A 22,956-nucleotide genomic window follows, 5' to 3' on the forward strand; every position below is an offset into this window, starting at 1 on the left:
TATGACAAACATAATTTATCTCCTCCTTATTCAGGCCCCACACAATGAAGAAAGATTTGGCACATTTGATCCTGTAAGCTCTGCCGATTGCTTTCTGCTTGCCTCCTTGGTTTGGTCGGTCCTATTAGGAATCTCCTCAGGTCTGATCCATCCAGTTCCAAACATCACCATCCAAAAGACTCCCTCCGATACTAATTAACCTGCTGTGTCTTTGCCATTTGTCTTATCCGAATAGGAGCAGGCCATTCAGCCCCACTCATCTTCTACCAGCTGATTAGATCCTGGCCAATCTCTACTTTGAACCCATCTGCTTCACTCAATCCCACATCTCTTCACATTGTTCCCCAGCAAAAACCTATCCATTTCAGTTTTGAAATTTTCAATTGATCCCCAGCTGATTATTTAAAGGTGGTTTTCTTTTGGGAGCGAGGAAGGGGAGGGGGACAATTCCCATTTCTAATCCCCTCTGTGTGAAGATATCCATCTTGACTTTATCCTGGCTTTAATTTAAGGTAATGGCCCCACAGTCTGTCTTTCTTTCTGCACCATCAACTCCTTTGACAATCTCAGACACCTCAATAAATCACTATTAAACTCCTATTCTCTTGGGTGTACAAGTCTAGTCCATGAAACCTGTCGTCATAATTTAAGTTGTCACATTAATTGGCTACCAAGCCCCAAATCAAAATCTCAATGAATACAAGATGGAATCTCCACTCAAAAGCCATTAACAAGTCCTTATTTCATGCTGCCCAAGTATTAACCCTATCACACTTCAAACAGAAATCCCACCTTCATTGTATTTTCAAAGCTGCAGCCATCGATACATTGACCAATATTTTGGTTACAACTGTAATGCCATGAAATTCTTCCAACCACCTTCCTCCCGTATTCTACTTTTATTTTCAATTAGTGTACCCAGTCTTCAAGGTGTCTGAGCTCCCATATCGTCACAGAAATGGAACTCAAAATGTTCTCCTCTCCTTGTCTCTCTCTGTGTCAGGCTCCCAGATGTTTTCATGAACATCCAATCCCACTGCAAAGTGAACCTCAATGACCTACCTTGACAAGTGTGGCAGGTTATTCATTGCAGGGAAAGTAGACAGCAGGTTGTAGTACAAGGAGTTACCTGTGTATTAATGTCAAAGTTGAGACAGTATATATCTCTTCTCTGTGATGATTTTGCTTTTGTCTTGCAACCATGTGACAACGTGAAGCCTGAGTAAGCACCTTTACCAATAAAGTTGGGGAGACAACCGCATACCATCACTAGACGATTAAGCCAAAAGCTTGGCTGATATTCTGAGGACCTCTGTTCGAGTCCCACTGTGGCATTTGAATTCAATAAAAATCTGGAATTAAAGAGACTAATGATGACCATAAATCTATTGGTGAGAAAAACCTGTCTGGTTCATCAATGTCTTTTGGGGAAGGAAATCTGCCATCCTTACCTGGTCTGGCCTACATATGACTCCAAATCCACAGCAATGTGGTTAACTGCTAAGTGCTCTCTGGACAATAAATGTTGGCTTAACCAGAGATGCCAGCATCCCGTGAGTAAATACAAGTTAACGTTTTCCTTACTTCAGCTAACTCTGTAAATATTCAGTATCAGCACAACAAGACCAAGTATGTTCAGAAGACTTCTCCTAATTGACCAACTCTTTGGAAGAGCTGACATAGGCACAGCAGCTCAATGGGCTCTTCCTGTGCTGCATGATTCTCCGACGGCATCTCCAAGAGGCTATACAAATGCAAATTGCTGCAGAGCAACAACTCGAAAACACCCTCCAAATGAGAAAATGCTGGAAATGCTCATCAACTTTTTCCACGTATGAGTCAGATATTACGAGGCGGCATAGCTTTAAATTAAGGGGTGGTAGGTATAGGACGGATGTTAGGGGTAGATTCTTTACTCAGCGAGTCGTGAGTTCATGGAATGCCCTGCCAGTAACAGTGGTGGACTCTCCCCTTTTATGGGCAGTTAAACGAGCATTGGATAGGCATATGGAGGAAAGTGGGCTACTGTAGGTTAGGTGGGCTTGGATCGGCGCAACATCGAGGGCCGAAGGGCCTGTACTGCGCTGTATTTTTCTATGTTCTATGTTCTAACTCTGGTGACAACGATGGAGAAAGGTGAAACAGAGTTCAGGATTCAAGGTAATGACCATGAATCCGGCCGAAAACATTAACTCTGTTTCTGACTCCAAAGCTGTTGCCAAACCTGCTGAATATTTCCAGCAGATTTTGATTTTTATTCAAGGGGCTATTCTTGACTTCAGCCGATCAATCTTATTCCTGATGAAGGGCTTTTGCCCGAAACGTCGATTTCGCTGCACTTTGGATGCTGCCTGAACTGCTGTGCTCTTCCAGCACCACTAATCCAGAATCTGGTTTCCAGCATCTGCAGTCATTGATCAGGTAGGTAAAAACAATCTGGGACACAATTGCCAGGAGGCAATGATGATAATTAGGAGAAACTGTTTCAGCAAAGGAGTAGGGGAGGGGAATCACCAAAGATAAATTGTAGCCTTTCTAGATATCATTCCCAGTGGAGATCATTGAACCTGGTGTATTGTTAGGTCAACATGGGTCATGTCTCCATTTGCATTTATCAACCCAGATAGGAAGGTGTATAACAGTTTGATATTAACAGTGTAAATTTCTGCCCTCACTGATACTGCACGTTATGGAGTAAAATGTCTTTAAAATCATAGAATCAATACATATGGAAGCGGCCAATTCAACCCATTGAGTCCACACTGACCATCTGAAAAACATCCCACCCAGACCAACATTATCCCTATCACCCTGCAATTCCCTCGGCTAACCTGCCTAGTCTGAACATCCCTGAACACGATGAGCAATTTAGCATGGTCAATCTACGTCTTTGGACTTTAATTTTCAAACAAACAGTTGACCCAATCATTAAAGTGAAACATGGTACTATTATTTCAAAATAGGTTCACCGGCGTATAATCCTCTATTGAGTGGATTGTATGCTGTACATCAATGTTATGAATCAGTGCTGCTAATAATGTTATTTATCAATGAGTGATATGTGGATTTCTTTCTATTTCCCAACTAACCTTGTTAGAAAAAAGCTTTCTCGATTCAAGTAATATCCCTGGTGGAATATCTTACTTGGTGTACTGGACAGAAAAATGCAGTTACAATTGATTACTTTGAATAAGAATTGAAAAAATCAAGAATGAAACTGTGATGCCAGTAACAAGCATTTCAGAGAGTACAAACGGACAGAGTTCAGAAGTTGATCATGAGAGGCCTTAGCCCCCAGAACCACAAATACTGAGGCTGAGGGCATTGCTGTATTATCAGCCAAATATCTGACTGACAGGTTATGAATAACAGGCAGTCAACACTTAGAGGCAATGCTATACAATCAAGTGAGCCAAGGGTGGAAGTGCCACCACCAGCAATCCAGAAAGAAACAATCAAGCAATTCTGGTCAAGTTTTCAGATAGAAGTTGGCAAACTGAGAGTTGAGTCAAGGATGCTTTGGTACAGTTCCTGCTGAGACGGCTTGCAGAGCTGTGCAAGAAACAGTCCGTCAGCTCCCATCAGTGTTTTACAATTCAGGAAGGAAGAAAATCAAGAACAGGCTGTACAATAGCAGCATTTATGAGGCATCTGGACGGGTATATGAATAGGAAGGGCTTAGAGGGATATGGTCCAGAGTGTGGTGCTGGAAAAGCACAGCGGGTCAGGCAGCATCCGAGGAGCAGGAGCATCAACATTTCAGGCAAAAGCCTTTTCCAGCACCACACTCTCGACTCTATTCTCCAGCATCTGCAGTCCTCACTTTCACTTAAAGGGATATGGGCTAAGTGCTGGCAAATGAGACTAGATTAGGTTAGGATATCTGGTCGGCATGGACGAGTTGGACCGAAGGGTCCGTTTCCCTGCTGTACATCTCTATGACGACTTCTTTAAAAAAGAAACGTCGCTGACCACAGGCTCTGCCAAGCAGGAGCACGTGCTGCACTCTTTAGATCCACTCAAAATTCTTCGTCTCCTTTTTCCCTGCCTCCTTCAATTCCCTGATTTCCTTTGCTGGTGTGCTCACCTTGAATATTGGTTTCACACCCACACGTGGCCCTTCACGGTGAATCTTTTTTATTACAACACAAAGCCTAACAAAATCCTTTCTCAGAGGAGAAAAAAAAACCCTTCGATAGTTGGTAATGGATGTGGTGGCCCTCCAGTTTTGGAGTATACAAGATGAGACAGACCAATATCTGGTTTGTTACGTTTTTTTTCCCCTTCAGGGAAATTAACCAAGGGACGTTAATTAGGGCTGGTGTCCCTGGTGCATTCTTGTCCTCTCATCAACTGAAAGATCCTGAGACCAACAGCAGTGTTTCCATGGGAACAGCAACAAAGGAATATTCTATTCAATGCCTTGGGCCTGCAAACGCATCAAGGCTGGTCTGCGCCTCATTTCTATTTCCCTGTCTTGATTCACTTCAGAAATTGAACCAGCAGCCTCTATGGACCACTTAAATATCACTTATCCCAAATCATGTGACATGATTGCCCTTTCACCTCCACACTGACATATACTGCTATGGAACAGTGCAAATGATAACTTCTGAGAAAAATAAGTGATTCCCATAGATTATACTATTGCACAGTTCTGAACTGATAACAGGAATTGTCTGATGTAAGAAACACTGACATCATTTTGTTCTATTTTCCTGATGGTCCTGATGTGAATTGTTTTTGGCTCCATTATAGTTCCTAGAATTTGCAGTTTTCTCTTTGAACCTTCTATACGGCTATTTCTTTCACAATATTTGTTGTTCTGATACTGAAACATTCCTTCATTCTTGGAGTCTCGTCCAGAAACAGGCAATGCTCGCTAAACAGGCAACGAATCCTGGGAGGTAAAAACAATGACTGCAGATGCTGGAAACCAGATTCTGGACCAGTGGTGCTGGAAGAGCACAGCAGTTCAGGCAGCATCCAACGTCGATTTCACTGCTCGTTTCGGGCAAAAGCCCTTCATCAGGAATAAAGGCACTGAGCCTAAAATGTGGAGAGATAAGCTAAAGGAAGGTGGGGGTGGGGAGAAAGTAGCATAGAGTACAATGGGTGAGTGGGGGAGGGGATGAAGGTGATAGGTCAGGGAGGAGAGGGTGGAGTGGATAGGTGGAAAAGGAGCTAGGCAGGTCGGACAAGTCCGGACAAGTCATGGGGACAGTGCTGAGCTGAAAGTTTGGAACTAGGGTGAGGTGGGGGAAGGGGAAATGAGGAAACTGTTGAAGTCCACATTGATGCCCTGGGGTTGAAGTGTTCCGAGACAGAAGATGAGGCGTTCTTCCTCCAGGCCTCCGGTGGTGAGGGAACGGCAGTGAAGGAGGCCCAGGACCTCCATGTCCTCGGCAGAGTGGGAAGGGGAGTTGAAATGTTGGGCCACGGGGCAGTGTGGTTGATTGGTGCAGGTGTCCCAGAGATGTTCCCTAAAGCGCTCTGCCAGTAGGCGCCCAGTCTCCCCAGTGTAGAGGAGACCGCATCGGGAGCAACGGATACAATAAATGATATTGGTGGATGTGCAGGTAAAACTTTGATGGATGTGGAAGGCTCCTTTAGGGCCTTGGATAGAGGTGAAGGAGGTGTGGGCACAGGTTTTACAGTTCCTGTGGTGGCAGGGGAAAGTGCCAGGATGGGAGGGTGGGTTGTAGGGGGCGTGGACCTGACCAGGTAGTCATGGAGGGAACGGTCTTTGCGGAAGGCAGAAAGGGATGGGGAGGGAAATATATCCCTGGTGGTGGGGTCCGCTTGGAGTGGCGGATGATTTGGTTTATGCGAAGGTTTGTAGGGTGGAAGGTGAGCACCAGGGGCGTTCTGTCCTTGTTACGGTTGGAGGGGTAGGGTCTGAGGGCGGAGGTGCGGGATGTGGACGAGATGCGTTGGAGGGCATCTTTAACCACGTGGGAAGGGAAATTGCGGTCTCTAAAGGAGGCCATCGAGTGTGTTTTGTGGTGGAATTTTTTTAGACTTAGACTTACAGTGTGGAAACAGGCCCTTCGGCCCAACAAGTCCACACCGACCCGCCGAAGCGCAACCCACCCATACCCCTACATTTACCCCTTACCTAACACTACGGGCAATTTAGCTTGGCCAATTCACCTGACCCGCACATCTTTGGACTGTGGGAGGAAACCGGAGCACCCGGAGGAAACCCACGCAGACACGGGGAGAACGTGCAAACTCCACACAGTCAGTCGCCTGAGTCGGGAATTGAACCCGGGTCTACAGGCGCTGTGAGGCAGCAGTGCTAACCACTGTGCCACCGTGCCGCCCTTTGGTCCTCCTGGGAGCAAATACAGCAGAGACGGAGGAATTGGGAATACGGGATGGCATTTTTGCAAGAGGTAGGGTGGGAAGAGGTGTAATCCAGGTAGCTGTGAGAGTCGGTGGGTTTGTAAAAAATGTCAGTGTCAAATCGGTCGTCATTAATGGAGATGGAGAGGTCCAGGAAGGGGAGGGAGGTGTCAGAGATGGTCCAGGTAAATTTAAGGTCAGGGTGGAATGTGTTGGTGAAGTTGGTGAATTGCTCAACCTCCTCGCGGGAGCACGAGGGGGCACCAATGTAGTCATCAATCTAGCGGAGGAAGAGGTGGGAAGTGGTGCTGGTGTAATTACGGAAGATCAACTGTTCTACGTAGCAAACAAAGAGACTGGCATAGCTGGGGCCCATACGTGTGCCCATGGCTACCCCTTTGGTCTGGAGGAAGTGGGAGGATTCGAAGGAGAAATTGTTAAGGGTGAGGACCAGTTCAGCCAAACGAATGAGTGTGTCAGTGGAAGGGTACTGTTGGGGACGTCAGGAGAGGAAAAAATGGAGGCTTGGAGGCCCTGGTCATGGCAGATGGAGGTGTAGAGGGATTGGATATCCATGGTGAAGACGAGGCGTTGGGGGCTGGGGAAACGGAAGTCTTGGAGGAGGTGAAGGGCTTGGGTGGTGTCTCGAACGTATGTGGGGAGTTCCTGGAATGGGGGGGGATAGGACAGTGTCGAGGTAGGTAGAGATGAGTTCATGAATCCTGGGATGTCAGTGGTATTCATTACATGGAGAAAGTTTACAATCAAAATTTAAAGCTTTTCTTCGGCTGTAAGGAAGGTGGGATCAAAGGCCTCCATCGATAAGAAATATGAAATAAATAGCCAGGGCCAAATGTTGGAAAGTGGGATTAGAATAGTTAGGTGCTTGTTTTTGACTGGCAATGACACAGTGGGTGAAAGGTCCTTTTTTGTGCTGTAGATCTCCATGACTCTGGACTATGACCCCATTACAAATAACAATTAAAAATAATGACTGCAGAACTTTTAACAGTCAGTTGCAAATAATGCTTACATTCTGCACAGAAACGGAGAACTCAAATATTGCTGAAAAGGGGTAACATTACCAAATGTTTTCATGTTGCATTCATCAATGCAAAATTTCAAGTGATCTCAACACTTTTATATCGTGGGAGAAAAGGGTGCTTTTTTTACTCTTGTAAAATAAATTGCTGCAATCATTTGAAACTGGACATTCTTGCATCTGGGCATTCTGTCCAGATGAATGTAAAGTGTAAAGAAGTTCTGTTTTCAACGATTATACCAAGTTTCCAGTTGGATATCAGCATTACATTTGAAGTTGATAATGAATCATGAAAGAAGTCAGACTGCTGGTTATATCACAAGTAATGTCAGTTAATCTACTAGCAACAAGCTCGGACAGAGGTTATACGATCCAAGTACCAATATTCAACAATGCTGGTTATACCAGTTAGGAGTTTCAACATTACCCGTGATCCAAATGATAGTGAAATAATCTTGAGGGGTTGCAAAAAATCAAAAATCACAGCCAACAAATTCTGAACCACACAAAGTTACCAAAACGCACAGAATGTGAAAAGGGGCTAGGGAACAAATCAAAGTAAATGTGTCACTGGTTTGCTAAGGACAAGAAATCAGAATGTGCCACTCCCACTACGATTACAGCTAAATATAGCAATTTTATAATGTGATATGGCTCAAAATCCCAGCACTGGTATCACTGCCACCCTCTTGAAGCTATTGCAGGAAGAATCATTACTGTTGACATTAGTCGGTCGTCCATTCCACACCACGCCCCAAAATCCCCAACTAGGTTTGGCTGATCCTAAGCTGAATATAACAACCAGTCTGGTTTAGAAATGATATTTAACATCCAAAACTGATCATAATGGAAGCTGAACAAAGCACAACGAGATCCGATGCAAGTTGCTCCTGCTGCAGTGACTCCCGAGATGTCCTGCGTCATTGCCTTAGCTTAAGCTCCTCCTCTTGATCATTTGCCAGCCACCAGAGGCTGCAACCTGTACAGGTGTCAGCTGTTAAAACATCACTGCTGCTGGCGTCTGAGTTTAACAGAGAGCCATTGATATAAATCACTCAGATCACTGACTCTGTGACCACCACTTCTGCTTCAAGTTCCAACGTCCAAAGTCATCCGATAGTGGAACTTGGAATTCACTCTCCCGTGTGTGACTTGTGAAGGCTGAGACTATTGGAGATTTGAAGACAGAGACGGAGAGTCGTTTGGTCAGAGAGGTGGAGCTTAGTTGGCTCATTAGAGTTGAGAAACAGGTCTTTTTTTCACAATTCTAACACGGGTTCTGAGCATCACGAGTAAGGCCAGCAGTTATTCACTAAAACAGAACAAGGAACTGCAGATGCTGGAGATCCGAAACAGAAACAGCAATTGCTGGAGAAACTCTGTAGGACTAGCGGCACTTGTGGGAAGAAAGCAGAGTTAATGGTAAGAGTTATCAAGGGACTCAAAACATTAAGTCTGCTTTCTTCCCAATGACATTGCCAGACCTGCTGAGTTTCTCCAGCAACTTCTGTTTTTGTTCCAGCATTTATTCACATCACTAATTAGCCATGGTGATGATGATCCACTTGAACGGTATATTCCAACTCATTAATACTTTTTATTTAAATATCTACAATATACAACAACAAACTGCATTTTTATAGCTCACTTAATCTAGTGAAATATCCTAAGGCTGGTTATAGATTATCAAACAAAATGCAACACTAAGCTTTATAAGATGACATTAGGTCAAATCTGTAGAATCTCTACATTTAGCCCAACAAGTCCACACCAACTCTCTGACCCACCTAGACCCCCCTATCCCCATAGCTAATCCACCTAACCTACACATCCCTGGATACTATGGGCAATTTAGCATGACCAATCCACCTCACCTGCACATCTTTGGACTATGGGAGGAAATTTACATAGACATGAGGAGAATGTGCAAACTCCACAAGATAATTACCCAAGGCTGGAACTGAACCCAGGTCCCTAGTGTTGTGAGGGAGCAATGCTAACCACTGAGCCACTGTGCTACTCCAAGATGAACAAAGGCTTAGACAAAGAGGTAGGCTTTAAGAAGATTCTGAATGGAAGTTAGATAGATGAAGAAATAATTTAGGAAGGAACTGAGGAAATTAGGGCCTGGTCACTTTATGGTTCAACAGAGGTTGAGCAACTAAACTCAGGGAAATACAAGAGGCCAGAATTGGAGACATGCAGAGATCTTAAAGTCTTGCAGGTTGGTCGGGTTTATGCCCGAAACGTCGATTCTCCTGCTCCTTTGATGCTGCCTGACCTGCTGTGTTTTTCCAGCAACACATTAAGCTCTGATCTCCAGCATCTGCAATCCTCACTTTTTTCCAGGCTGGTAGGGTTACAGAGATAATAAGGAGATCACCACGAGGATATTATAAGCAAGTTTAAGAACTTTAACGCGGAAACAATGCCAGATCTGGAGTCAATATAGACTGGAAACCACAGGGTTCAGAGTGTGGTGCTAGAAAAGCACAGCAGGTCAGGCAGCATCTGAGGAGCAGCAGAATCAATGTTTTGGGCATAAGCCCTTCATCAGGGCTTTCGCCCGAAATATTGATTCTCCTGTTCCTCGGATGCTGCCTGACCTGCCATACTCTTCCGGCACAACACATTTGACTCTGCTCTCCAGCATTTGCAGTCCTATCTTTCTCCTGGAAAGCATAGGGTTGTCAAGGGAATGGGACTTGGCACAATTTAGGATTCGAGCAACAGCATTAGGGATACGTTCAGTTTGTGTAAGATGGGAGGTGGGATGTCAAACAATAAATGGTTGGAATAATTAAGTCTAGAGGTGACAAAGGCATGGGTGAGATTTCAGGTGAGATTATTTCAAGCTGAAATATCAGGATACTCCAGTCACTTTGTACACTTACCTCAAGAGCAACTAAGCTACAAGGAGTAAGATCCCAGATTCAATCCATGGCGTCTGCTTAATTGTTTAGTCTGATCCAAAGCCGCAAGTAATATAATTGACACATTGGTGCCCTTGTGTTTGGGAGGAGAACTTCCCATTGTCCTGCTGTATTGGGCGGATGAACAATAGAATTTAGAATTAGAAGACATGATCAGGTAAAGCACGATGCACACCTCCCAGAGACAAATAACCTTGCGTAGGTTCACACATGAATAACGTCCATTTGGTGAGATACTGGAGATGGACCAAGGATTTAAGAACCGGAATCTAACAAGGGATCAATGCATTACAGCAACCAGGGCAGATGGGGTGGTTAGGGCAGGAAGTTGGTTCAGGGGGTAACCATTTCTCGCTGATGTATCAAGACGTGATAAAGATCCACACAGCATAACTGACCCTGCAAAATCTACCTCAGTAACATCTAGGAATTGGTGTCAAAGGATATTATCTCTGTAGCAGCAGCAAAAGCCTTTTTTGCAATTCACCATCAAACTGATCTGCAATGCAAATATGGTGATTAGGAAGATATGGGATTTAATTATACAGGGAGATAGAAGCCAATTAACTAGGACTAGATTGAAATGCCATCAGGAGGAGCGAGTACAAGTGGGACGTTTCTTTCCAATCCAAGGTGACAACATGACCCTTGTGAACTTCCGAGTCAGTGGAAATGTGTGCGCCAGCACGTGACGGGCCACATTACAACTGAGGGTGCAAGCGAAACACTTGCGCATATGAAAATATGACATTTCTTTTTAAAAATTCACATCGGACAGCTATCACAAAATGGCTTAAAGGTTCAAATTATTAGCGAGGAATATTTAGCAACATCGATATTTAAATGTCATCTGAAACAATTCCAAACTGAAAAAGTTAACATTCAATACTATCACCCAACTAATGAAACCAACAGGGATCAAATTCAGCGAAGATTTGATAATTTAGCTTCCCTCATTCGAATGTAAGCATTTAAAACTTATTCTTTTTAAATAGACACTGCTCAAAATGGTTAACTGGCCTCACAAATAGCATCACTCTGTCTAACTATATCTAGATATATTCCTAGCATGCCCCACTATTGACAGCTCTGGAGGATTACGATGTGAAATGGTGCGAATCTTGAACAGTTTCAGACTCCTTTTATTATTTTATCTTCTCCAAACATCGCGGAAGTAGTCGGGAGCACAATTCTGTGCTAGAACAGCTAGTTCAGAATGAATAATATATTGGTCATTAATGGTTACCCTGTTCAAGGGTAAAGTGGCCATAGTCTTAGCAGAGCATTAGGCTGCACTCTCACGAGACAGAGAGAGAGAGACACACACACAGAGAAAGAGAGAAGAAAGAGAGGGAGAGACACAGAGAGACACACACACACACACAGGGAGAGAGAAACACAGAGAGAGAGAGAGAGAGACAGACAGACACACACACAGAATTAGTGGTGATTTAACCTGAAGGTCACCATACCTCAGATGAGGAGAATCCTTCATGATAACCTCAGCCTGTGCGGGAATTGAATCCATCCTGTCGATCATGTATTCTGTCCCGGATTTCACTTTTAGCTAGTCAGTTAGAATTAGTGTGCCCCTAAAGTGACTCCATTTTGATTCATAGGGAAAGTAGAAAATAAGACTGGGAGTAGGCTACTCATCCCCTTGTTTCTGCAATCAAATTGTAACTGATACACATCTTAACTCCAAATTGCTCAATAAATCTTACCTATCAAAACATGAACAAATTTCAGTCTAGATAACTCCAATTGTTCTGGCATCTACAATTTGCCGGGAAGAGAATTCCAGATTTCTGCTTCCTTAATTATGTGCAAGTGATTCCTGAATGGTCCTCTTGAATAGCCACATTCACATTTCAAGATGCTCGTTGTCGATCCCCTCTCAGGGGATCTTTCCAGTGAACCCACCCCATTAAATCTGTTTAAATTATACAATAATCCCATCATGTCCTTAATCAAGGGGGATACAGAGAAAATTTATGCATCTTGCCCTCAAAATTTAACTCTCTAAGTCGCAGTATCATGCTGGTAAATGTCTGCTGGACCTGGCGATATCCAAAGCACAAGAGAGGTGCTCTAAACAGGAGAAATTTTTAACGTTGGGAAAACCAAAGAATGACATTTGGTCAGCGTTTATGACTGAGGTGCTATAGAGTTGCCAGGACCTCTCAAATACAGACAGAGCTGTACAACGTGGATCAGACTCTTTGGTCTAACTTGTTTATGACGACCAGATATCTTAAATTAATCTATTCCAATTTGCCAGCATTTGGACCATATTCCTCCTATTCATGTACTCACCCAGATATCTTTTAAATTGTACCAGCTTCCACCACTTCCTCTGGCAGCTCAGCCCACACACACACACACACACACACACACACGTTAAGTTACCCATTTGACACTTTTTAAATCTTTCCCCTCTGACTTTATACCTTTGTCCTCTAGTTTTGGACTCCCGCACCCTGGGAAAAAGACCTTAGCTATTCACCCTATCCATGCCCCTCATGATTTTGTAAACCTCCATAGTCACCCTCAGCCTCTGCCACTCCAGGGAGAAAGCCCCAGCCTATTCAGCCTCTCCCAGTAGCTCAAACCCTCCAATCACAACAATATCCTTGTAAATCGTTCAAATTTAACAACATCTTTCTTATAGCAGGGAGACCAGACTGTGTATCATTAGACCTAAAATAATAAAGGTGCTTTATTCATTTCACTGTTTTGTTTGACAGGCTACAATACTCCAACCCTTTCCAAGTAAGCATCTATTGTACACACATTCCAAGGTGGATTTTCCCCTTTCCATTCCTTTCCCCAGTTAGCTTTAAACCTCACTTTCTCCTAACCATGTCTATCACTCACTTGTGTTTTTGTGATATTGGAAAGCTTTGATTTAAAAATCAATTTCACTCCTTACTTGAGCTGCGAGCAGAAAATCATTTCTTGAAATGGATATCGTGAGCAGTTTTGTCATCTCTTCTGAAAGAGTCTAGCTGAAACCAACACAAGCACTTTCCAGGGGACACTCAGACTTGTGTCACTCAGACTGGGAGGTTACGGTCAGGCTCCTTGTACATTGTCTAGCTGCAAGAGTTCTAGGAGGATGAAAGGGCACCACAACAGTGGTTAGCACTGCTGCCTCACAGCACAAGGGACCCAGGTTTGATCCCACCCTCGGGCGACTGAATGGAGTTTGCACATTTTCCCTGTGTCTGCCTGGGTTTCCTCCCACAGTCCAAAGATGTGCAGATTAGGTGGATTAGCCATGCTAAGTTGCTTATAGCATCCAGGGATGTGCAGGCTAAGTGGGCTTGCCATGGGAAATGCAGGGTGATCAAGTAGGGCAAGTGTGTCTGGGTGGGATGCTCTTTGGAAGGTCAGTGTGGACTTAATGGGCCAAATGGTTCACTTTCACACTATAGGGATTCTATGATATTGAGGTTAGCCTTGGTCCCTCAGCATTACCCATTCCCTACACTAAGTTAAATAGCTGTAGATTCACCATTCTGTTGTCAATGACTGGACAAGGGATGAATCCATGCTGATAATGAGTATGTGATTAAAGATGCCCTTGCATTAAGTAAGACCTTGGAAAACTGGAGTTCAGTGCTCATGTTACAGCCAAGGCCCCTGCAATTTGTAGCATTGTACATGACCAAAAGGAATGCTGAGTGTTCACACAGTTCCAGTGACAGTGGGGGTGAGGCTGCTACACCAACTGATGTCATCCCATCTGTTGGCCTGCTCTCTGTTCAGTCCCAGTGACCTCATGCAAACTGGACATGTATTCGAAACAAAAACCACTCTGCCTGATCTGCATCCTCATAAGGTTTAACTTCATCCCCAAAAGCTTGGATTTAGAACTTCCACAGGAACCTACCCCAGAATGATCCTTATTAGCAATGCTTTTTTAATTGGTGGATATGACATAAATCCAGGGCTGTAATTTCCTGCAGGGTAATATTAAATGTCAGCAGACTCCTTGACCAACACATGTCCATAACTATCTCATTTGTGCAACAGATTCTACGACAAGCACAATAACTAATAAGATAGAGTACCTACTGTGTGGGAGCAGGCCATTCGACCCATCAAGTCCACACTGACTCTCCAAAGAGCATCCCACCCACTAATTCTAGCCCTGTAGCCATACATTTCTCATGTTTAACCCCCTTCCTGGACACTTCAAATAATTCAGAATTGCCAATCCACCTCAGCCAGACATCTTTGGACTGCAGGAGGAAACACAGTGAGAACGTGCAAATTCCACACAGTCATCTGAGGGTGTATTCAAACCCAGGCCCTTGTTGCTGTGAGGCAGCAGTGCTAGCCACTGAGCCACCCACATTGAATAAATCACCATGAGCACTCAGATCCAATGACTGCAACATACCCCAATAGAAACTGACTGCCCTCACCATTGTTAACTATCACAACTTTGTGGACTACTATAGTAATTGCCAAAAACACGAATGGGCCAGGCGATCATCTGAGGGTGAGCTTTATTAAAGTTAAATTTCTATTTATTTTAATATAAACAACAATAATATGGCTTTCCATTAAAAAAATTTGAAACTTTAGCACAGAATACTACGCACTAACACTTTAATATTGGAAAATGGGCACAACTGGGAAGAAGGGGAGAACGCATCGTGTGAGAGAGAGATGAGGGCACAATTATGTTTCAGTAAGAGGCTGTTACAGCTGTACAAAAACGGCAAAGGCTCTCAGTGCAGGAGAAAGAATGAACATTTTCACACAGAAATACTTGATAACCCGCTTGCGTTAGCCTGAAGATTCTGCGGAAGTCCAACACAGTGAGAGAGGCCACACTAATACTCCAGAGCAGTCCTGTCAGAGTGTTATTGAGTCATTGAGATGTATATTTCGGCATCAGGTCCATTTGGTCACTTTGGTATTGACACCGAATTGATAAAGATGAATAGTACCCCAGACCACAAAGATGATTATTATAATTCACTTAGCCAAATTGTATTGTCAGGTGCCACACACCATACATGCTCTCCAAAATTATGTTAGTGTGTGGCAGGACTCTGGTGGAGAGACTTACTAAGGTACAACCTACTCTACCTGTCAGGAACATAACCACAGACCTACCTGCCCTCAGGATCTCAGTAGAGCAGGGGAGTTCTGACCATTACTCATCCCTCACCACCATCACTGTCCGTGGGATCTTGCTATACGCTGATTGCCTGCCGCGCAACCCCCCGACTGCCTGGCTGAATAAAGGTGGTGGGGACGTCCCGAAGTCGTGAGAGGTGCTATACAAATGCACGGTCTTTAACGCCACCTTCAGCCTCCGGGTGAGGGAATTCAACGCTGAGCGGTGAACCTGGTGTGCTTACACCGTTTCCACAGCCTGAAATCCTCCTCTCCTCACACAGGAGAGTTCAATCCGGCCCCTGAAGGTGAGCTAGCTCGGATAAAGGTTGGTGGCCGGGGGAAGGAGGAGGAAGAGAGACGGGGTCATTGTAAACAAAGCCGAACTAGACAAGCGCAGCACAAACCACAGCGTTGAGTTAACTCCGAATGCACTCGCAACATTCTGCGAATGATTTCATTTTAAAAGTAGCAGCTGCTGTCCGAACCCAACCTACAGACAAACACAAACACACACAGAAAATGGAATAGTTGCAGCGACCAATAACTGACCCGCTGGGTTTTGTAATCTCACTGAAACTAGACTCACCGGAGAAGCCGCCTCTCCAGACCCTGAACAAAGGCACAAATCTCCCTTCCCCACCCCCGGCAAGGGCAGGCCCTCACAGACACACCGAGCTGGATTTACAAGTGTATGAACATCGCAGCTGGAAATTCCGCACCAGCTCCTGGAAACGCCGGGGAAGGAGGAGGACAGGGCGGAGCGCTCCCCAGCAGCTGATCCACCGCCGTAAACACCGCGCAACGTGACCGGAAGATCAGCCCTGGTTGTTCTCCCCTCCCTCGGGAAGCAGGGTCTTCTTCAGCTCTGGCTCGTCCTTTGCCTGGTGGAGTGATTTCTTTTCATGTTTTTTCTTACTATTGCAGCCAGCAACTGTAAGGGGGAGATGCCCATGACCTGAAGCATCTACAAGGTCATGAGTAGCGGCCACAAAGGAACGCCACTTCCCAGTTCTCCTATCAGCCATCAGAGCTCCCTAATAGTCGTTGGGTTTAGTGCTTTCACCAAATAGACTGCTCCTGTATGGGGTTAGGTTAAAAAATCACACAACACCAAGTTATAGTCCAGCTATAGTTGTAGAAGTGTTGGACTATAACCTGCTTTTTAACGTTGTCCTCCTCAGTCGAAAACCTGCACCTCCTTGCCCTATATAGGATGTGAAGGTTGCTGACAAGGTCACCATTTATTTTGCTTATCCCAAATTGCCCTGGTAAGCCCCCTTCTGTGAGGGAGACCCATAGCTTCATAGGGATGAACAGCACGGAAATAGAACCTTCAGTCCAACTTGTCCATACCAACCAGAAATCCAAATCTAATCTAGTCCCACCTGCCAGCACTTGGCTCATATCCCTCTAAACCAGATGCCTTTTAAATGCTGTAATTGTACCAGATTCCACCACTTCCTCTGGCAACTCATTCACACTCGTGCCACCCTCTGCGTGAAAAGGTTCCCCCTTAGGTCCCTTTTAAATTTCCCCCCCTCACCTATGCCCTTTAGTTCTGGACTCCCCCATCCCAGGGAAAACACCTTGTCTATTTAGAGTGGTGTTGGAAAAGCACAGCAGGTCAGGCAGCATCTGAGGAGCAGGGAAATCAACGTTTCGGGCAAAAGACCTTCATCAGGGGCTGACCAGGTAGTCACAGGGAATGATCTTTGTGGAAAGGGTGGGAAGGGAAATATATCTCTGGTGGTGGGGTCTGTTTGGAGGTGGCGGAAATGTAGGCGAATGTCAGGTCCACCCCCCCCCCCAATAATCCACCATCCATTCCTGGTACCCTCCCCTGCTGCCGCAGGAATTGCAAAACCTGCGCCCACACCTCCTCCCTCACCTCCATTCAAGGCCCCAAAGGAGCCTTCCACATCCAAAGTTTTCCCTGCACTTCCACCAATATCATTCATTGTATCCGTTGCTCCCAATGCGGTCTCCTCTACATTGGGGAGACTGGGCGCCTCCTAGCAGAGCGCTTTAGGGAACATCTCTGGGACACCTGCACCAATCAACCACACCGCCCTGTGGCCCAACATTTCAACTCCCCCTCCCACTCTGCCGAGGACATGGGGGTCCTGGGCCTCCTTCACCGCCACTCCCTCACCACCGGATGCCTGGAGGAAGAACGCCTCATCTTCCTCCTTGGAACATTTCAACCCCAGGGCATCAATGTGGACTTAAACAGTTTCTTCATTTCCCCTTCCCCCATCTTACCCCAGTTCCAAACTTCCAGCTCAGCACTGTCCCCTTGACCTGTCCTACCTGCCAATCTCCCTTCTTACCTATTAGCTCCATCCCCACCCCCATTCACCTATTATACTCTTTGCTACCTTCTCCCCACACCCACCCTCCTCTCATTTATCTCTCCACCCTGCAGACACTCTGCCTCTATTCCTGAAGGGCTTTTGTCCGAAACATTGATTTTCCTGCTCCTCGGGTGCTGCCTGACCTGCTGTGCTTTTCCAGCACCACTCTGATCTAAACTTTGGTTTCCAGTATCTGCAGTCCTCACTAGGGACTGAAATTAAGTTTGTGTTTCATTTCTATTCACTTCCCCAACTACTATTTCAGATCCTTCAATATGTTTTGCATTTTTAACTTTTATTCCCCTATTGGTTAAGTAAGATGCCAACATCATGATAGTAAGAATCTGTGAGACGTTCTTGCACTGTCCAAGGAGCAACTCTTGCTTCCAAATCCATTCCAAATTGCATTCGCTCCTGAAACTGCCATTACCTAATGGTACCAAGTGCCCATACTGCATGTGTGAACCTTGATGAAGGGCTCTGGCCCGAAACGTCGAATTTCCTGTTCCTTGGATGCTGCCTGACCTGCTGTGCTTTAACCAGCAACACATTTTCAGCAGAGAATTCTGACAGCCAACCAATAGCAGGCATCATCAACACCCTACCCCAGACCACTCAGTATTGCCGTACACCATGCATTTAGTCACTGAGACATTGGAAGATCCCTGCATTCATTACATACCAAGCATAGCTGGCTCCCTCACCTCAGTGAACCACGTGCCAAAAGAATATTGAACGTCTGAAACTAAATCAAATACGTACGTCAATTAGCAACATTGATGTCTTCCTCTATAGGCCAGTCCTTAATTGCTGTTGGCCTAGATGAACCATATTCAGATGTATTTCATGTAAGATTTCTATTTAGATTGATACCTTCAACATCAATTAGGTTTTTTTTCTCATCACTTTTGTGTTTATCTGCCAATGATTGGAGTTTTAGCTTGTTTTTAACAACTCCATCTGGATATAGAAAGGCTGAAGAATGAGCAGGCAACCTTCAAAACAAGGAGGAAAGGCAGCAATATTTGCTCAATGTGCTTGAAGGGAATATTCTCAAATGGCACAGGAGCTTAGAAAATAGGAGTATGAGTAGGCCGTTCAGCACTTCGTTCCTGCTCAGCCATTCAAAGCGAACCTGGATAATTGTTGAACTCGTATTCTGTTCCCACTTTCTTCCCAACATCCTTTGATCCTTTTAAGCTTCTCCAAAGTACTGTTGAATTGGAACAAGAGCAAAGCAAATAAGTAATAAAAAGTGTCTTCTCACAGTATGAGGTCATTGTAAACTAAACCACATCCGCACGTTTCACTTGTGGTATTGGAAGAGTAGAAGACCTTCCCCTGAAATGTTCCAATAGTGAATTCCTAACTGCAGCCAGAGCCCACTGAGAATAGGGAAGGACCATTTTCTGGGGGACTTGGGGAGCCTCATAGTCTGCACGGCTGTAAACACACAGTCAGTGGTGACAGTTACAGGGAGATTATTCCTCTCAGGTACTGCAGAAAGAGAGGCACATTGAGTGGTGATGGTAAAGTGGGGAGCAGGGGAAATGAACATTAAACCTAATTAAACAGGAGCTCAGAAATATTTAAGAATATACAAAAAAGTTTTTGTTTACTTTGCATCCAACACACTTCAGGTATTGAATTTAAAACTGCCACAAGGGAACATATGTTTGTAAAGGGAGGAAGTTACATTTTCATACTGGCTGCCCATCATTTAGTTCTCGCCCAAGAGAAGTCAGTGACTTACCAGTAATTGCCAAGCTCAGACAGCTGCATTAACCGTGAGCTTCTCGTGAAATCTGTGGTTGAGGGTCCGGAGTTTATATACATTGCTTTTCCAAAAACATGAACCCTGCAGGTAACAGGGCAGAAGGGAAATGGGACTCAATATTTGTGGGGGGCGGGGGAAATCACTCACAACACCAGAGACCCGGGTTCAATTCCAGTCACGGGTGACTGTGTGGAGTTTGCACATTCTCCCTGTGTTTGCGTGTTTTTTTTTCTCTCTCGGGAGGCTCCAAGTTTCCTCCGACCGCCCAAAGACGCGCAGCTTTGGTAGACTGGCCTTGCTAACTTGCCCATAGTGTCCACGGTTGGGTGGGTTGGCGATGGGAAATGCAGGGCTCCAGGGATAGGGCAGGGTAGTGAGTCTGGGTGGGATGCTCTGCAGAGATTCGGTGTGGACTTGTTGGGCCGAATGGCCTGCTTCTGTACTGGATGGTTTCTACGATTCTATACTGTCCCTCAGGTTATCTGTGATTAACGCCACAGATGAATAGCGGCAATTCCCGTCTGTCACCTCAAAGCTGGCCACAGGTTGCTGTGTTGGTGTAAAAATTGGAAGCTACAATATTCTGCTTCCGAAACTAATATGTACCAGTCTGGGCGTGGAAGAAATTCACAGGGACAGGACCCTTACCTCTTGAATACATCAGCATTTTTGCTTATTTTACTTTTTGTATGTCACCATCTTTCCTTTTGTTCCCATGTTGGATTGTCATTCCACAGAATAATAATAGTACAATAATAACCTTGACCTTTGCAACTGACTGGAAATGAACAGAACAGCATTACAGCTTATGGCGCTATTTAATTCAATGCACTTCATAACCACAGGAAAGTACCGCCCCATTTACTCTTGAACTGCACTTGGAGCTAGTATGCAGAGACTAAACTAACTTTTTCTCTTGCAATGTGCAAACAGGATTAACTATTAATACAGCATTCTCCTATTTAAATGAAGTTCTGATCTACCTTGAGAACGAGATGAGGGTTTTTTTTAAACTGAAGCTTCGCCACTCAAATGCGATACAAGCTTTACATGTGTTTCCACTCTCTCTCTCTCTCATGCCCGAGCTGCTCATTCCTGTGAGTTATAATCGTGAGGAAAATCGTGATAGTCAGAGTCAAGAGTGTGGTGCTGGAAAAGCACAGCAGGTCAGGCAGCATCCGAGGAGCAGGCGAATCGACGTTTCAGGCAAAAGCCCTTCAGGGGGAATTCCTGATGAAAGGTCGATTCTCTTGCTCCTAGGATGCTGCCTGACTTGCTGTGTTTTTCCAGCACCACACTCTCGACTCTGATCTCCAGCATCTGCAGTCCTCACTTTCACCTAAATCATGATAATCCTAAACTCTCGATTTTGCAGTGAAACAAGATCTATTTTTGACTAATCTCTAATCTTTACACGTGCCCACCTCCCAACAAGGTGACTGGAGGTGACAATTCTGTCTTTGGACTCCTTCTTAATCAAACAATTATTTCCTATTGAAAACAGAAAAATGCCTGAGGGTTTCAGCACCTTGGATAGGGCACCCTTCCTCCAAACGGGATTGAACTCATGGCGCCCTCTGGTGGGAAATATTTTCACTACTGTGTGGCTTCTTTGTTTTCCTCCAGGACCAGATCATTCTCAAGGTGAGCTTTCCAGATTATGACCTGATCGAGCTTAAGCGTTACAGCCATCCTCTTGTTCTTTAAAAATTGATATTTGATTCTAAATTTGAATATAGTCTCGGGCTTGGCAGGAGTTTAGAGATGAATTAAATATGAAGTACAAAGTGATAATTCAGGATGAAGGAAAATGATTGTGGGCTGAAGATGGTTATAGATACAATGCACGATGTAAATAATATATAAACTGAAGAACATCATGCAATTGATTGCCGGTGGGGGCTGTTCCACCTTTAGCAAGCAACTCATCCTTAATCTCTCCATAATTTTCAAGAATTTGCTGCACGTGTACAGTAACCTTTCATTATTCACCACAGGAAATTAGGCCTAGCAATTAACAATGTAATTACTCTATTAGCATGTAGTCATTGTCAATACAGGATAATCAACTATCTTCACCAGGAAGATAATTGTTATATCCTTCAGATTGTGAATTATAGACTGGTCGAGTCATACACATGGAAACAGACCTTCAGTCCATCTCATTTGTGCTGATCAGACATTCCGTTCTGATCTAGTCCCATTTTCTAGCACATGACCCATATCCCTTTCAACCCTTTGTATTCACATACCCCTCCAGATGACTTTTAAATGTTGTAATTGTACCCACCTCCACCATTTTACCTGGCAACACGTTCCATACCTGCATCACTTTGCATGAAAAACTTATCTCTTAGATCCTTTTCAAATCTTTCCCCTCTCTCCTTAAACCAATGCCCTCCAGTCTTGGATTCCCCCACCTATTGGCTATTCACCCTATTCATACCCATCATGATTTTACGAAGGTCACAACTCACCCTCCAACTCTCCAGCAAAAATAACCCCAGCCTATTCAGCCTCTCCCTATAACTCAATGCCTCTTGTCCTAGAAACATCCTTCTAAATCTTTTCTGCATCCTCTCAAGTTTAACAACATCTTTCTGACCAAGAGTGACCAAAATTATATGCAGTATTCCAAAAGTGACCTCACCAGGGTCATGCACAGCTGCAACATGATGTCCCCAACTCCTATACTCAAATGTTCTGACCAATGAAGGCAAGCATGCCAAATACCTTCTTCACCACCCTGTCTACCTGCGACTCCACGTTCAAGGAATTATGAACCTGCTACAACTAGGTCTCCCCTAATATTCCCCAAGGCACTTAATTGTAGAAGTCCCACCTTGGTTGCCTGACCAAAATGCAATACCTCATGTTTATCTAAATTAAACTACGTCTGCCATTTCTTGGCCCATTGGACAATCTGATCAAAGTCCCATTGTACTCTGAGATACCCTTCACTATGCACTACACCAACTATTTACAAACTTACTAACCATACTTCCTTTAGTCACATCCAAATTATTTATATAAATGACAAAAAGCAGTGGGCTCAGCTTTGAATTTTGTGGCATACCATTGGTCATAGGCCTTCAGTCCAAAAAGCAATGCTCTACCACCACAGTCTTCTACCTTCAAGTGAATTTTGTACCTAATTGGCTGACTCCCCCTGGATCCCACGTGATCTAACCTTGCTAACCTGTCTACCATGCGGAACCTTGTCAAATGCTTTGCTGAAGTCCATATGGACAACACCCATCACTCTGGCTTCATCAATCTTCTTTATCATCTCTTCAAAAAACTTAACCAAGTTAATGATATATGATCTTCCACTCACAAAGCCATGCAGACTCTCCCTAATCA

General features: G+C 44.5%; 1 protein-coding gene across 1 annotated transcript in view; it reads right to left on the reverse strand.

Moving 5' to 3' along the window:
• Positions 1–16,217, reverse strand: part of ccdc92ba (coiled-coil domain containing 92Ba) — an 84,167-nt gene extending 67,950 nt beyond the window's left edge. The window contains exon 1 of the mRNA XM_060848319.1: positions 16,049–16,217. The gene's annotated coding sequence lies outside the window, so the exon portion shown is untranslated. The remainder of the gene's footprint in view (positions 1–16,048) is intronic.
• Positions 16,218–22,956: the final 6,739 nt, after the last annotated feature.

Source organism: Hemiscyllium ocellatum, chromosome 31 (genome assembly GCF_020745735.1).
Source record: "Hemiscyllium ocellatum isolate sHemOce1 chromosome 31, sHemOce1.pat.X.cur, whole genome shotgun sequence".
NCBI lineage: Eukaryota > Metazoa > Chordata > Chondrichthyes > Orectolobiformes > Hemiscylliidae > Hemiscyllium > Hemiscyllium ocellatum.